Source organism: Oncorhynchus clarkii, chromosome 2 (assembly GCF_045791955.1).
Source record: "Oncorhynchus clarkii lewisi isolate Uvic-CL-2024 chromosome 2, UVic_Ocla_1.0, whole genome shotgun sequence".
In the NCBI taxonomy this organism is placed as follows: domain Eukaryota; kingdom Metazoa; phylum Chordata; class Actinopteri; order Salmoniformes; family Salmonidae; genus Oncorhynchus; species Oncorhynchus clarkii.
The window spans coordinates 50,282,177-50,300,222 of NC_092148.1; the positions used below are offsets into that span (position 1 = coordinate 50,282,177).

Genomic DNA, 18,046 nt, shown 5'->3' on the forward strand with positions numbered 1-18,046 from the left:
TACTCCCTAGGCCTTACCGATGAGAAACACACCCATAACATGATGCAGTCACCACTATGCTTGAAAATATCAAGAGTGGTACTCAGTGATGCGTTGGATTTGCCCCAAACAACGTTTGTATTCAAGACATGAAGTGAATTTCCTTTGCCACATTTTTTGCAGTTGTACTTTAGTGCCTTATTGCAAACAGGATGCATGTTTTGGAAAATATTTTGTATTCTGTACAGTCTTCTGTCTTTTCACTCTGTAATTTAGGTTAGTTTTGTGGATTAACTACAATGTTGTTGATCCATCCTCAGTTTTCTCCTATCACAGCCATTAAACTCTGTAACTGTTTTAAAGTCACCAGTTGTAATGATTTTCGTTGGTGGAAGGAGAGGAGGACCAAAGTGCAGCGTGGTATGTATCCATAATAGTTTTAATCCAGAATGAATACACGAACAAAACCAACAAAACGATAAACGAACAGTGTGCAGGTGCAACAAACACTAACCAGAAAATAATCACCCACCACTCAAAATGGGAAAACAGGCTACCTAAGTATGGCTCTCAATCAGAGACAATGATAGACAGCTGCCTCTGATTGAGAACCATACCAGGCCAAACACATAGAAAAAGAAAACCTACACCTACAACTTAGAATACCCACCCACATCACACCCTGACCAAACTAAAAATAGAAACATACAAAGCAATCTACGGTCAGGGCGTGACACCACGTATCTTTGTAATGACTGGGTGTATTGATACACCATCCAAAGCGTAATTAATAACTTCACCATCCTCAAAGGGACATCCTCAATGTCTGCTTTTTTAGGTGCCCTTCTTTGCGTGGCATTGGAAAACCTTCCTGGACTATGTGGTTGAATCTGTGTTTGAGATTCACTGCTCCACTTAGGTTACCTTACAGATAATTGTATGTGTTGGGTACTTAGATGAGGCATTCATTCAAAAATAATGTTAAATACTACTATTGCACACAGAGTGAGTCCATGCAACTTATTATATGACTTGAGGAGCACATTTTTACTCCTGAACATATTTAGGCTTACCATAACAAAGGGGTTAAATACATTTCAGCTTTTCATTTTTAATTCATTTGTAAAAATGTACATTATGGGTTATTGTGTGTAGGCCAGTGACACAACAATCTAAATGTAATACATGTTTTAATTCAGGCTGTAAGACAACAACATGTGGAAAAGACAAGGGGTGTGAATACTTTCTAAAGGCACTGTATATAATACTGTACGTTTTCATGAATTTGTTCTGGAATTGTGGACATTGGAAAGACCCCTGTTAGCATGTCTGATGGGGTAAGTGTGTGTGTCAGAGTTGTGTGTAAGTTGACTTTATAAGCAATTTGGCAATAAGTGATGCAATAAATCTCTCCTCTACTTTTAGCTAAGAGAGACTGGCATGCATGGTTTTGATATTAGCCCTCTGATTAATTAAAAACAGGACGTGCCTCTCTGTTCTTGGCCAGATGCAGTTTTTCTTCTTTGCAGCACCTGACCATATGGCTGGACAATAATCAAGATCAAATAAAACTAGAGCCTGCAGGACTTGCTTTGTGGAGTGTGGTGTCAAAAGAAATCTGAGCTCTCTTTATCAGAGATCTCTTTATCTCGACAGACCTCTCCTCATCGTTACAACCATTGAATCAATAGGTTTTGACCATGACAGTTTTCAATCCAAGTTAACACCAAATCATTTAGTCTCATGAACTTGATCAACAGCCACATTATTAATTATCAGATTCAGAGGAGTTCTAGAACTTTGTACCAAATACAATGCTCTTAGTTTTAGAGAAGTTCAGGACTAGTTTATTACTGGTCACCCATTCTAAAACTGGCTGCAACTCTTTATTTAGCAACAATTTCACTTGCTGTGGTTGCTGACGCTTATAGGGTTGCACCATCAACAGACAAAGACACACAGGCTTTGTTTAATGCCAGTGGCAGGTCATTAGTAAGCATAGAGAATAGTAGAGGGCCAAGAGAGCTGACCTGCGGTACACCACAAATAAGAAATTCCATTAAAGAAAACCCTCTGTGTTCTATTAGATAGATAGCTCTGAATCCACAATATGGCAGAGGTTGAAAAGCCATAACACAAATGTTTTTTTCAACAACAGGTTATGGTTCATAATAACATAGGCTGCACTGAAATCTAACAGCTTCCACAATATTTTTATCAATTTCTTTTGACCAATCAGTGATTTGTGTCAGTGCAGTACATAAGTGCCGTTCTCTATTAGCATGATCAATGTCTGTTGTTAATTTGTTTACAGAGGAATAGCATTGTATATGGTCAAACACAATGTTTGTACAAGCTGCAAGCTGATTGGTTGGCTGTAAGAACCAGTAAAGGGAGCTTTACCATTCTTGGGTAGTGGAATGACTTTGGCTTCCCTCCACGTCTGGGGACAAACATTTTTCTCCAGATTCAGATAAAAAAATAGGACAAATAGGAGCAACAATATAGTTTGCTACCATCCTCAGTAGCTTACCATATACAGTGCCTTGCGAAAGTATTCGGCCCCCTTGAACTTTGCGACAATTGCCACATTTCAGGCTTCAAACATAAAGATATAAAACTGTATTTTTTTTGTGAAGAATCAACAACAAGTGGGACACAATCATGAAGTGGAACGATATTTATTGGATATTTCAAACTTTTTTAACAAATCAAAAACTGAAAAATTGGGCGTGCAAAATTATTCAGCCTCTTTACTTTCAGTGCAGCAAACTCTCTCCAGAAGTTCAGTGAGGATCTCTGAATGATCCAATGTTGACCTAAATGACTAATGATGATAAATACAATCCACCTGTGTGTAATCAAGTCTCCGTATAAATGCACCTGCACTGTGATAGTCTCAGAGGTCCGTTAAAAGCGCAGAGAGCATCATGAAGAACAAGGAACACACCAGGCAGGTCCGAGATACTGTTGTGAAGAAGTTTAAAGCCGGATTTGGATACAAAAAGATTTCCCAAGCTTTAAACATCCCAAGGAGCACTGTGCAAGCGATAATATTGAAATGGAAGAAGTATCAGACCACTGCAAATCTACCAAGACCTGGCCGTCCCTCTAAACCTTCAGCTCATACAAGGAGAAGACTGATCAGAGATGCAGCCAAGAGGCCCATGATCACTCTGGATGAACTGCAGAGATCTACAGCTGAGGTGGGAGACTCTGTCCATAGGACAACAATCAGTCGTATATTGCACAAATCTGGCCTCTATGGAAGAGTGGCAAGAAGAAAGCCATTTCTTAAAGATATCCATAAAAAGTGTTGTTTAAAGTTTGCCACAAGCCACCTGGGAGACACACCAAACATGTGGAAGAAGGTGCTCTGGTCAGATGAAACCAAAATTGAACTTTTTGGCAACAATGCAAAACGTTATGTTTGGCGTAAAAGCAACACAACCCATCACCCTGAACACACCATCCCCACTGTCAAACATGGTGGTGGCAGCATCATGGTTTGGGCCTGCTTTTCTTCAGCAGGGACAGGGAAGATGGTTAAAATTGATGGGAAGATGGATGGAGCCAAATACAGGACCATTCTGGAAGAAAACCTGATGGAGTCTGCAAAGACCTGAGACTGGGACGGAGATTTGTCTTCCAACAAGACAATGATCCAAAACATAAAGCAAAATCTACAATGGAATGGTTCAAAAATAAACATATCCAGGTGTTAGAATGGCCAAGTCAAAGTCCAGACCTGAATCCAATCGAGAATCTGTGGAAAGAACTGAAAACTGCTGTTCACAAATGCTCTCCATCCAACCTCACTGAGCTCGAGCTGTTTTGCAAGGAGGAATGGGAAAAAAATTCAGTCTCTCGATGTGCAAAACTGATAGAGACATACCCCAAGCGACTTACAGCTGTAATCGCAGCAAAAGGTGGCGCTACAAAGTATTAACCTAAGGGGGCTGAATAATTTTGCACGCCCAATTTTTCCGTTTTTGATTTGTTAAAAAAGTTTGAAATATCCAATAAATGTCGTTCCACTTCATAATTTTGTCCCACTTGTTGTTGATTCTTCACAAAAAAATACCGTTTTATATCTTTATGTTTGAAGCCTGAAATGTGGCAAAAGGTCGCAAAGTTCAAGGGGGCCGAATACTTTCGCAAGGCACTGTATGTTATCAATACCAGGTGGTTTTTCATTATTGATGGAAACATTTTTTTTTTCCACATCACCCACTAACTTTACAGAATTCCAAATTACATTACATTTTTTGTAAGGTATCCGTAACTGTCTGCAGGGAAGTCAGGAGAGCAGAATTGGGTAGCGAACGGAGCAATTTATTACGGCGAACAGACACACGGCACTAAACAATAAACAATTATGGGTTGACATAACACGGCACAAACCAGTCTGACGTGCACATACACATAACAACAAACAATTCCACACACAGGCATGATGGGAACAGAGGGTTAAATACACGTCGAAAAATAATGAGGGAATGTAAACCAGGTGTGCGGGAAAACAAGACCAAACAAATGGAAAATGAAAAGTGGATCGGCGACTGCTAGAAGACCGGTGACGTCGACTGCCGAACGCCGCCCAAACAAGGAGAGGAACCGACTTTGGTGAAAGTCGTGACATTATTAGGTATTTTATACGTGAAAAGGATGGCTCACAGTTTGTTATTGGCATTTCATGCCTAAGTTTGCCTACTTTGCCAATTAATTAATTATTAAAGTAATTGGGAACATCAAAAGGTTTTGTGATAAATGAGTCATTTGATTCAATGAAAGATGGAGTTGAATTAGTCTATCGGCCCATAATTCCATTTATTTCCATCATACATTGTCATTTATCTTGGTTTAAATGTTTTTTTTTTTTTTTTCAGTTTCGTCAAATAATTTCTCAATTACAGTAAGTTTGCCAATCAGGTGTGCAACCAGACTTACAGTGAGCTCAAAGTATTAGGACAGTCACACATTTTTTGTTGCTTTGACTCTGTACTCCAGCACTTTGGATTTTAAATGATACAATGACTGTAAGGTTAAAGTGCAGTCTGTCAGCTTTAATTGTTGGGTATTTTCATCCATATTGGGTGAACCTTTTATAAATTACAGGACATTTTGTACATGCCAAGAGTGTGCAAAGCTGTCATCATGGCAAAAGGTGGCTATTTCAAGAATCTCAAATATAAAATATATTTAGATTTGTTTTACACTTTTTTGGTTACTACATGATTCCATATGTGTTATTTCATAGTTTTGACGTCTTCACTATTATTCTACAATGTAGTAAATAGTAAAAATAAAGAAAAACCCTTGAATGAGTAGATGTTCTAAAACTTTTGACCGGTAGTGTAATATGAAAAAAAAAACACAAAGCATGACAAGAACATCGGCTAATACTAGTAGAGCCCGATCAAGATGTGATTTTTGGTTCTGATACCAATTTTAGATTGGGAATATTTACTGATAACTGATATATATGCCAATATTTGTATTATTCTAGCTGGAATGAAAAAACAGCATTTTCTGTATAGATTGCGCTTAAAACAGCCCTACAAAGTTACTCAGAAAGCCTTCTTGAGAAAGATTTGAGGAAAAAACATTAATGTAAGCCCCAGAGAAAATGTAGGAGCACCAGAAAGACAACATTTTTTAATGGAAAAACTTACTCTAGGGAAAGGAGGATAAACTGCACTGATTCCGGCAAAAAAATGGTCCCAGGCTCTGAAGACTGAGCCACCTCATGCTAGCCTGATGGAAAACAACGACATAGGACACATTTTCAATGTATTGATATTGAGCAATGTTTTCATTGATTTTAGAGCTGTAGCCACAAAAATTCTGGTAGTTTTCACTTGTAAGGAAAAACATCAATCACAGAATTCGTTGCTGTCACAGCGCTGCCTCTCATCCCAAGTGTTGACTCAGTGAACGGCCCTTACTATCTGGGTTAAGTAAGGGTTGTGGTTAGCATAGGGGTTCAAGTTAAAAACGTAGCTATGAAGCGCTACTTTGTAAACTGCCATGATTATTTAGTGTCTCTGAAAACCTTTGAATGACAAGAGCTTGAGGAATAGGTTACACTTTGCAAAAATCTAAAATAACACACTAGATTCACTAAAGGGCTGTAAAGTTAACTTTACCACAGAACAGCCTACCATGACACTTCATGTAACAGTAGCCTACTATATATGGCCAATGCACATGTTTTGCCCTGGTGTAGTTGCATTGGTTTATAGTGTCCACTCTTGCTGTAGCAAGAGGCAAGATAGGCTTAAAGCCATGTATAGAGTGCCCTCTTCAGGACAAATAATCAGTGGTGTACTGATGCTTGGAGAAGTGGGTATACTGTAATTTTGCCAACAAAAAATCAAAAAGGTCTGTGCCTGGCAATGAGGTGCCCGGTGTGAAAAATTTGATGAGAAACAGTGACATACACTCTGAATGACCTAAATCAGATCAATTATTCTGTCAGTTGAGACAGAAATTCAAATTTTTCATGTTTCTTTTTACAGGTTTTCGCTCTCAAAGGTATACTTCTTTGACTGAAAAACAACACAATTGTATGTTCTAAGTCATAACAGTGCTTAAACCACATCAGCAGACCACTTTTGAGATCTTGGACAAATCTAAGAAATGTTGATTTTTGAGTGTAGCTACCCTTTAATTCAAGTGTGCAGACACCTAGAACTGTTGTAATACAGGTGTTTCTGTAGCACATGAGATGGAGTTTGCAAAATAAAAGGCCACTGGATTGATGCAAATAATCATGATATCATTTTAACAGGTAGGCATCTTTAAATCCCCCCTCTCTACATTTTCTCTAAACAGATATTTATCTGTTAGAGAGTTTTCCTACAAATTGCACTTTGGAACATTCATGATCATTAGTGGGCCTATTGCAATGTGTACATTGCTGCAACTAAAATGTGAAGAAATAGTTTATCAATATTTTAAGATAAACATTCTGATCTGTTACAGCAACCTTATTAATTGATATGGCAGATACAGTGCTTTCGAAAGTTCTCGACTTTTTCCACATTTTGTTACGTTACTGCCTTATTCCAAAATTGATTAAATATGAAGGTTTCCTCAGCAATTTACACATAATACCCCAACAAAAAGACCTTATTTACGTAAGTATTCAGACCCTTTACTATAAGACTCTAAATTGAGCTCAGGTACATCCTGTTTCCATTGATCATCCTTGAGATGTTTCTACAACTTGATTGGAGTCCACCTGTGGTAAATTCAATTGATTAGACATTTTTGGAAAGACACACACCTGTCTATATAAGGTCCCACAGTTGACAGTGCATGTCAGAGCAAAAACCAAGACATGAGGTCGAAGGAATTGTCCGTAGAGCGCCGAGACAGGATTGTGTCGAGACACAGATCTGAGGAAGGGTACCAAAAAATGTCTGCAGCATTGAAGCTCCCCAAGAACACAGTGGCTTCCATCATTCTTAAATGGAAGAAGTTTGGAACCACCAAGACCCTTCCTAAAGCTGGCCGTCCGGCCAAACTGAGCAGTCGGGGAGAAGGGCCTTGGTCAGGGAGGTGACCAAGAACCTGATCGTCACTCTGACAGAGCTCTAGAGTTCCTCTGTGGAGATGGGAGAACCTTCCAGGAAATCAACCATCTCTGCAGCACTCCACTAATCAGGCTTTTATGGTAGATTGGTATCATGACTGTCCACGAGATTCAAATAGGTCAGATCAGGTTTGCAATGAATAACTTCAATCAGACCCCTTTCACCCGTAGAGGGAGAAGGAGAGAACTAGTGGGAATCAAGGGAGAAGATCCAGTCATGCACGCTCCAAATTCACTAAAGGAATGTGCTTTGTCTCAACAGACCTTTTTCCCTCTGAATCACTAACATGTTCAAAAGCGAATACTGGAACAATATTTCTAATGAGGAATGTGGGGAATGGTCAGATGTGAACACTATCTGTAGAACACTAATGTCATTTTGTGATGTCATTAAAAATGTTATAAAGGAAATACTGTAACTTGGAAAGTCCAGCCATTTCTGGACCTGTGACCAGTGGGCTGGAGAACTACAAAGATTACAAGCGTGCCACGAAAAGGCCCAATCCCCTTTCCAAGGTTGCCCTGTTCACCAAGAGATCCCCGGTGAACCCAGGCATTTCACGAAAATACATGAAGTGTTGTGTTTTTTAAATGTTTGTTCAGTGTATAAAACGCTCTTAGGCCTCACTCACCCCTATCTGAGATACCCACTGCAACCTTCATCCTCCACATACAGCACCCGTTCTGCCAGTCACATTCAATTGCTGTGAGCGATGCTGTCTGTCCCAGGATCCTGCCAGATTCCGCATAGGGGGAGAGACACGAAAGCCCAGCTAACCTAGCTAGTCTCAAATGGAGGCCGCTATTGAACATTTCCAGCGTTGCAGGAGCTGTGTTTTCTTTGCTTTGTTCTGGGACAATGTGGACTGAGCTGACTTTCAATGTAGCAACTGCTTGCTTGCGGAGAATTACAGGAGCGAAGTAGCTACATGCCTACTTTTTCATTTTCTTCCACCCCAGTAGCCACTCTGGTTTGGTGGAAGTTTTGCATCCGTATCGGGTATCCACATCCGACTGGCCGGTGCTCGACAGGGTTCCATCCCTGAAGGGGTCTCCACCTTCCCTGGAGAACGGAGCTGCTCTCGACCCAACCAACCAGCTATGGAAGTGCATCACTCGCCGTGGAAGTCAAAGAAATTTCATCCTCTGGCAACGTGGGTCTCCATGGTTTAGATCCCCGGAGCTCCCACCCTCATCAGACCGTGAGGCTGAGAGACCGGCCCATTCAACATCACCAGCTGTCATCATAGGCAGCTCTATGGTGAGAAACATCTCGGTTCCCAAGGCAAAAATCATGTGCTACCCAGGAGCACGAGTACAGGACACAAGAAGCCTGCTTCCGACTGTTCTACCACAGATGCCGGGAGCTGACACTGTCGTAGTCCATGTGGGGTCAAACGACATCAGGAGGGCTAGCTCCGAACTGATTTTTGTATTAAAAGACTCCAAACAACGGCCAATCATTTCAGGTCCAGTACCATCGTTAGGCCGCGGGTGTGATAGATTCAGCAGACTGCTGGCATTACACATCTGGCTAAAAGACTACTGTAGCTCTGCTGGAGTCACTTTTATAGACAACTTTGACACCTTCTGGAAACAGAAGACATTTGATGCAGCATTATGACGACTCATTGTCACAATGGTAGGGATTAACTGATCTGGTCTTGGATCATTGACCATTCATTGTTTCAATGCAGCCTTGAAAAACGTGGACAGAGTCCGGGAGCCAAGATGATTTGGATGGACTCCTGTAGCATTATCATAGGGGCATTGGCAAACACAATGCAAGTAATTTAATTTATGTACCCTTAATTGCACCGAATACTTCCGTTTATCCTACAGCTATTGTATGCAGTAATCATGAGACTATGAATCAGAGTTACACTGTTAGCACTGAGGCGGTGTGCCTTAGTAGGAAAAACACTTTGTGCAGCTCACCCTGCACTATCAGCTCCAATGTAAATAACATGAGTAAGTCTACCTCTGATAAGCTTCCCAGTAAAGCCTTAAAAACAATCAAGCAACCCAGAAAAGTGCTAAAATAGCTCATATTAACATATGTAGCCTAAGAAACAAGGTCCATGAAGTCAATAACTTGCTTGTAACAGATGACATTCATATTCTGACTATCTCTGAAACTCACTTAGATAATACCTTTGATGATACAGTGGTAGCAACACATGGTTATAACAACTACCGAAAAGACAGAAATCCCAACAGGGGCAGTTTTGTGGTCTATATTCAGAACCACATTCCTGTAAAGCTTAGATACGATCTAATGTTAAATACTGTTGAAGTAATATGGCTACAGGTTCATCTGCTTTACCTAAAGCCCATTCTTGTGGGAAGCTGCTATAGACCACCAGACCACTAACAGTCAGTATCTGGATAATATGTGTGAAATGCTTGATAATGTATGTGATATCAACAGAGAAGTATATTTTCTGGGTGATTTAAATATTGACTGGCTATCATCAAGCTGCCCACACAAGAATAAGAAAACAACTATAACTAGTGCCTGCAACCTGGTTCAGGTTGTCAGTCAACCTACCAGGGTAATTACAAACAGCACAGGAATTAAATCATCAACATGTATTGATCACATCTTTACCAATGCTGCAGAAATGTGCTTTAAAGCAGTATCCAAATCCATAGGATGTACAGTAGTGACCACAATAGAATAGGTATATCAAGGAAAACCAAAGTTCCAAAGGCTGGGCATAATATAGTGTATAAGCCGTCATACAATAAGTTTTGTTGTGATTCATACGTTGATGATGTAAAGAATATTTGCTGGTCTGTGGTGTGTAATGAGGAGCAACCAGAAGCTGCACTTCTGACACATTTATGAAATTGATTATTCCAGTTACTAATAAGCACACACCCACTAAGAAAATGACTGTAAATTGACAACAGACTTTCAGCACGCTTATAGGGAAGGGCACTCAACAAGCACAGCACTTAGCCCCCACAATCATTTTATCATCAATTTCTCTCAGCCAATCATCAGTCATTTGTGTGTCTTGTTAGACTACCGCTGCAGCATTTGACATGATCAATCATATACTGCTGCTGGAAAAACGTATGTGTTATGGCTTTACACCCCCTGCTATAATGTGAATAAAGAGTTACTTGTCTAACAGAACACAGAGGGTGTCCTTTAATGGAAGCCTCTCAAACATAATCCAGGTAGAATCAGGAATTCCCCAGGGTAGCTGTTTAGGCCCCTTGCCTTTTAATTTGTTTACTAACAACATGCCACTGACTTTGAGTAAAACCAGAGTGTCTATGTATGCGGATGACTCAACACTATACAGGTCAGCTACTACAGCGACTGAAATGACTGCAACACTTAACATAGAGCTTCAGTTAGGAGAGTTGTATGGCATTGAAGCTCGTCTGGAGGTTAGTTAACACTTGTGGAAGGCTACACAAAACATTTGACCCAAGTTAAACCATTTAAGGCAATGCTACCAAATACTAATTGAGTGTATGTAAACTTCTGACCCACTGGGAATGTGATGAAAGAAATAAAAGCTGAAATAAATCATTCTCTCTTCAATTATTCTGACATTTCACATTCTTAAAATAAAGTGGTGATCCTAACTAACCTAAGACAGGGACTCTTTACTCTGATTAAATGTCAGGAATTGTGAAAAACTGAGTTTAAATGTATTTGGCTAAGGTGTATGTTAACTTCCGACTTCAACTGTATGTGGTAGTGATGGAGTAGGGGCCTGAGGGCACACAGTGTGTTGTGAAATCTGTGAATGTATTGTAATGCCTAAACTGCCTAAATTTTGCTGGACCCCAGGAAGAGTAGCCTTGGCAGCAGCTAATGGGGATCCATAATAAATACAAATACAAATACATGTATGAGCTGAAATAAAAGATCCCAAAAATGTTCCGTACGCACAAAAAGCATATTACTCTCAAATGTCGTGCACAAATTTGTTTACATGCCTCTTAGTGAGCATTTCTCCTTTGCCAAGATAATCCTTTCCACCTGGCAGGTGTGGCATATCAAGAAGCTGAATTAACAGCAGGATCGTTATACCTTGTGTTGGGATAAATAAAAGGCCACTAAAAGATACATTTTTGTCACACAACACAATGGCACAGATGTCTCAAGTTTTGAGGGAGCGTGGAATTGGCATGCTGACTGCAGGAATGTCCACCAGAGCTGTTGCCAGAATGTTCATTTCTCTACCATAAGCCGCCTCCAACATCGTTTTAGAGAACTTGGCAGTACGCCCAACCAGCCTCACAACCGCAGACAACGTTTATGGCATTGTGTTGGCAAGCGGTTTGCCGATGTCAACGTTGTGAACAGAGTGCCCCATGATGGCGGTGGGGTTATGTTATGGGCAGGCATAACAGAATTGCATTTTATCGATGGCAATTTGAATGCACAGAGATACCGTGACAAGATTCTGAGGCCCATTGTTGTGCAATTCATCCGCCACCATCAACTCAAGTTTTAACATGATAATGCACGGCCCCATGTCACAAGGATCTGTACACAATTCCTGGAAGCAGAAAATGTTCCAGTTCTTCCATGGCCTGCATACTCACCAGACATGTCACCCATTGAGCTTGTTGCAAATGATAGTCACACCAGATTCTGGATGGTTTTCTGATCCACTCTCCTGCCTTTAAATGTTTTTTTAAAAGGTATCTGTGACCAACAGATGCATATGTCTATTTCCAGTCATGTGAAATCCATAGATTCGGCCAGGCCTAATTTATTTATTTCAATTGACTTGAATGAACTGTCACTCAGTACAATGTTTTAAATTATTGCATGTTCCATTTATATTTTTGTTCAGTGTAAATAAGCATCAACCAGTGTGTCTTGCACCCGGTATACAGAGATTGCCAGTTTACAGAGAAGTACATGGTGCAGTGATGTGTCCTATAAGGAGCATTGGTAGTAAGTCTGATAGGCTAATGATAAAGAAAATCTATGCTATACTTGGTTGGCATGTAGGTTTGTGCAAGTTCTCCCACTTAAAAAGATGAGAGAGGCCTGTAATTTTCATCATAGGTACACTTCAACTATGACAGACAAAATGAGAAAAAAAATCTAGAATTTTTTTTTGCCACCTTAAAGTAACAAATGGTTTTGTCACACTGGTGGTACCCTAAAAAGGTATGTTTTTGTACCTGTCCCCTAAGGTACACTATTGGCTCTTTTAAGGTAAGAGTACAATTAAGTATCTATAACTAAAGGTACAAAGGGCATACCTTACAGGGTACCACTACAGTGACAGTGTTTGTACCCCTTTAAGAACTAAAATAAACCTTTATTTCTGAGTGTATGTACTGTATCCAGTTTGTAATGAAAATGTGTAGGCAATGTTTATCCAATCAATTGGCTTGGCAGTCAAGAGTTGGAGAAACGCTACTACGTGTAGAGCAGACAAGGATTGAAACGTTGAGGTCATGTTGTACTGTACACTTTCCTGTCATCCTTTGCCATACCTTTAAGTATTGTTCGTCATTGGAGTGCCATCCAAACCACAGTCCATGAGGTCACCCACAGAAATGGCTCTAGTCTAATACTAACAGCAGCTTCTACAAGGATGTTGGGTTACTTCCCAAACGGCACCCTATTCCCTATATAGTGCACTACGTTTGACCATGCCCAAGGCTCTGGTCAAAAGTAAGACGCTATGTTGGGACTAGGGTGCCATTTGGGACTCATACTTAGCGTCTGTAAAGCAGTGCTGCTTATTGGCAGAAGAGGCCATATCCCTCACCACAGCTGGGGTGCTTAGCATAGAACAAATGTAGTCTTAGGCTTGCTCCGGTAACACTCTTATATTTCCCCCATAAAATTGTATCATTCCTGGATTATATATTCCATGTTCAGAAAACGTTTTACCAGAGATTTCCTCGGACTGTGAATGTTAATAAATGTGAATAGTAGGATACGCAGAAAGCAATACTGCGGTTGGGCTGTGTTTATCGAGCATGGCAGTGGGTTAAGTGCTGAAATCATCTGTCGGAGACCCAGCCACCATAACCACGCAACCATATGAGTCCCAAATGTAGTTTTATAATGAGTACTGGATAGTTAGGTCTGGCGACCGAGTCATTCCACCTCAAAAAGCACAAGACGATTTCGACACCCACCATCTTAGATTGTTCCGAAATGGAACAATTTCTGTAGATGGAAAGAGATAAGCATTCCAGCAACATTTTGTTGAAAGATAATTAGAACTAAGAAATTATGCCAATTGATGCACCCAAACTGGCTATTTCAATTTGTTGGATTCATGTAACGTTCAATAAATATAGTATCCAACTTGGACCAAGCGTCTTCTTAACAATGATTTTAATAAATGGTCAAAAGCCACTCACAGACCCCCCAAAACCAAGTATCAGTTCTCTATGTTTGACAAGTATTATGAAGCTGTGGCAGAGTGTATTGTTTATTTGTATTTATTATGGATCGACATACTCTTCCTGAGGTCCAGCAAAATTAAGGAAAATATACAATTTTAAAAACATTTGTAACGTAGACGGTTGGTTTAATAATAACATGGAGTTACAAAACAAGAGATGCACCTGGACATGAAAACTGAACCAATACTGCCTGAAGACTGACGCTAGGGATTGCTACATAAAGGGGAAGTAATCAAGGTGGTGATGAGGCTCAGGTGAGCGTAATGATGGGTTGCCAGGACTGGTGGTTAGTAATCCGGTGATGTCGAGCGCACGACTCCAGCTGGTCCGGATGGCGAGGGTGGAAATCTTGGATGATGTTGGGATCTAGAATGTCAATCACCGGAACCCAACACTGCTCATCTGGACCATACCCTCCCAGTCCACGGGAGCCTCACTGCAGTGGTGGTCCACCTGATCCTTCTGACGGAACCACTCGTAAACTGCACTGGCCTCAGTCTGGCTCGGAGTCCACAGAGCCAGAGCCAGGGCCAGCTGACATCCCAGGACACACTGGAAGGGAGTCAGTCCGGTGGAGGAGTGGGTTCTGGGCATATTCCACCCAGGGAAGGAACCGGGCCCACTCCCCTTGCCAGTGACTCCTTGGGAACCTCTCCAGCTCCTGGTTGGTCTTCTCCACTTGCCCGTTACTGAGGCCAGTACCCAGATGTGAGGCTGACCGTGGTCCCAAGCTTCTCCATAAAGGCTTTCCAGACCAGCGACGTGTGTCGGAAGAGCTGCTGGAATAGTGCCTCAGCGACCTGGAGAGCGGTAGGTAGACCAGAGAAAAGGATAAAACGGCAAGATTGAGAATCTGTCAACAACAACCAGAACAGTGGTAAAACCATCAGAAATGGGGAGATCCATAACAAAGTCTATGGACAGATGTGACCAAGGGCGCTGAGGGAAGGGGAAGTAGTTTACCTGCTGTAGTGTGCCGGGAAGATTTGGATTGGGTACATACCGAACATGAGTTGACATAGTGGGCGACGTCCTACGCCAAGGTGGGCAACCAGTATTTATCGGAGAGGAACTAGATGGTGCGGGTGATACCTGGGTGTCTAGCGGCAAGGGATGTGTGTGCCCAGGTCAACAGCCGATCTCTCATCTCCTTGGGGACGTAGATGCTCTCTGCAGGGCAGGTGGCAGGAGCTGGTTCTCTCCAGAGCATGGCAGATGTCCACATCTATGTCCTAAAACATGGGACCAACGATACGGGAGGACCGCTTGATGGGCTGGAGGACACTCCCAGGACTCTCCACCGATGTGGAACCACAGGGTGCGGGAAAGCAGGTCCTCCGGCATCCTGGTTCCCAGGCGGTGAGTCTCATCCTTGACCAGGAGATGGTGGGGTTATGGAGTTGATGCCACGGGAGGCCGAGGATGACTTTGTATATGGGTGCGGTGATGAAGGAAAGGCGTTCATAGTGCTTGGGTCCCACGTTGAAGGTGAGTGGTGCTTTGACATGAGTAATTGTGGTGGATCCCAATGGTCGCATATCCAGAGCTTGGACAGGAAAAGGAGAGGAGAGCAGGTATGAAGTTAAGTTCAGGGAGGAGGTGAGGACCTGAGCGGCACCGGAGTCCACTAGAGCTGTAGAGACAGATGGGACAGCCAGTAAAATTGAAGCCAGAAAGGGTTTGGAGGAAAGTGATGGAATACTCACGCCTACCCTGGGAGATGGAAGGTCACAGGGCCACCCCTCTGTTCTAGTGGACCCCGGGTTAGGGCGCACCGGGCACCGCTGAAGCTGGTGTTCCTCCTGACCGCAATAGGAACAGAGTCCCAGCTGTCTCCGGTGACAAGGAGAGGTGCATGGCCCACACCTCCATGGGTTCAGGCTCTGCCTCAGGACAGCCAAAGGAGTGGCGAGGTGGACACCAGTGTCCCCTTAGAAAAATAAAAAGTCACTCACCTCCCTCTCTGCCCTCTGGAGGATGGTTGGGTTCCTTTCATAGGAACCCAACTCATCCTCCCCTCTCTCCCAGACGGCCGTAGCCCACTCCAACGCCTGTCCAGTCAGCATGGAAATGACCGTGGCAACCTTGGACCTCTCGAGGGTGGGGGCTCCCGTCTGATAGGTGAAATAGAGGGCGCACTGGAATAGAAAGCCACGGCATTTCGATAGAGTACCGTCATACTTCTCGGAAGGGAAAGTCGGGCATCGCTGACCTGGGCGGACGGCTGGGTAGGCTGGGGGACTGGCTCACTGTGACGACCCGTGGTAGGAGGCCCTCCGTCAGAGGTATGGTGTCCAGGTGTGCCTCATGATGGGGCGCAGGTGTGCATAATGAGGGTTGCCAGGTGTGTGTCATAATGGGTTGCAAGAGCCGAGTACATTTTCGTTGCAACAATAGCCTTTGTTCATTATGAAAATAAATTGTGTGGTAATCGTCACAATTCAAGCCAGTCCTCCATGAAAGCAATTCAGTTTGTCCTGATAATGTATACTGGCCATTGCGGTGGGCTTGGTGTGGGGTTTGGGGTGGTTCGTGGGCAGTTTTTGACCATTTATTTGGATTGTTAAGAGGAGCTTTGGTCCAAATCCGATGTTGGGTACTATATTTATTGAATATTATATGAATCCCATAAATTAAAATGGCCAATTTGGGTGGAGTAAATTAGCTTAATGTCTCAGAGTTCATATTGTCTTTCAACAAAAATAACGTTGCAGGAATGATTATATTATCTGTTTCTAAATACAGAAACCCATTTCAGAAGAATCTGAGATTGTGGGTGTCATGGCTTGCTGAAATGAAACGACCCGACTGTTGTTTGTTCTAAGTAGGGGCTATTAGCACTACATGGTCCAATGAAATATACCGTTTTGCACTGTGAGATAATAATGAACTAAGATATGCATTTATGGGCCTATTAATATGCACAAATACAGGATAAGCGACAACGCCTACTCCACACACAGTCCCCTAACGTACTCCCCGTTCACCCATGGTTACGTCAACTCCAACTCTATCACCAAGTTTGATTTCATTTTACAGTAATAATTGTCTGCATGATGAGTGTACTTTGGATATGGCATTGAATTCATTTAGAGATGCCCGTTAGAGCATATGATAGCATGACATTTAGCTTCGCAGCCAGCCTGCCCGCCCGTGTGTTATTCCTGCCTGTTTTTATTAAATATCTATGACTGGGCATCTGACCTTGGTTTCGGAAGAGAACATAAATCATTTCATCTTCAAATGAAAAGAAAGTCTGATAGCAATTACAGGGAGAGTGTTAATTACAAATTCACTTTCATCCCTGATCACACAGTCTAGCCTCAATGCTGCTGGCTCCCTCTTGTTGGATAAAATGTTCGAAACGATATCAAGTGTCCTGCGCAATAAATGTTGAAAGTCTAGATACATTTTTGTTATATTTACTGTCCATATTTCGTCTGGACAAATTGTGGGTAATGGTGCAGAAAACAAAGCTAGTCAGAAAAACATTTCCCTTATGCTTGTTCACTTACAGTGCCTTTTTACTGACAAAGAGCAATACTCACATACAACAATTCAAAGTGGTTTACTTTGGAACTGTTCACTGTGTAACTACACTATTTAGTTTATAACATATTTATAAGCGTTTACTCACCCATTTACCATTGCTTTGTTAGAGCAGCAGGACACACACACACACACACACACACACACACACACACACACACACACACACACACACACACACACACACACACACACACACTTTCTACAGATGTCTCACTATACAGCCCTACTAGAGCAGGGCATCCGGACCTGTGTTGAATGCTGTTCGAATTTCTGCAGTCAAGGGGAGCAAAGAAATGTCCCCCTCCTCTCGTATTGGCTTGTTGTCTTTGTGTATGAAAGAGATTTACATTGGGGTACTGATGCTCGCTCATAGACCGGGATACGGATCAGCAGCACAGGAGTATATGGAATTAAGTACACAATCGCCCACTTTAATAGAGGAAGCCAGAAACACACGGGAACATTTAAAACAAACATGGGCTTGGAAAGAAATAAACAAGATAA

At 42.0% G+C, this 18,046-nt stretch overlaps 1 protein-coding gene across 1 annotated transcript in view; it reads right to left on the reverse strand.

Annotated features, from left to right (window-relative positions):
• Window positions 1-17,714, reverse strand: part of LOC139369089 (ethanolamine kinase 1) — a 64,454-nt gene extending 46,740 nt beyond the window's left edge. The window contains exon 1 of the mRNA XM_071108618.1: window positions 17,628-17,714. The gene's annotated coding sequence lies outside the window, so the exon portion shown is untranslated. The remainder of the gene's footprint in view (window positions 1-17,627) is intronic.
• Between the last annotated feature and the right edge of the window lie 332 nt (window positions 17,715-18,046).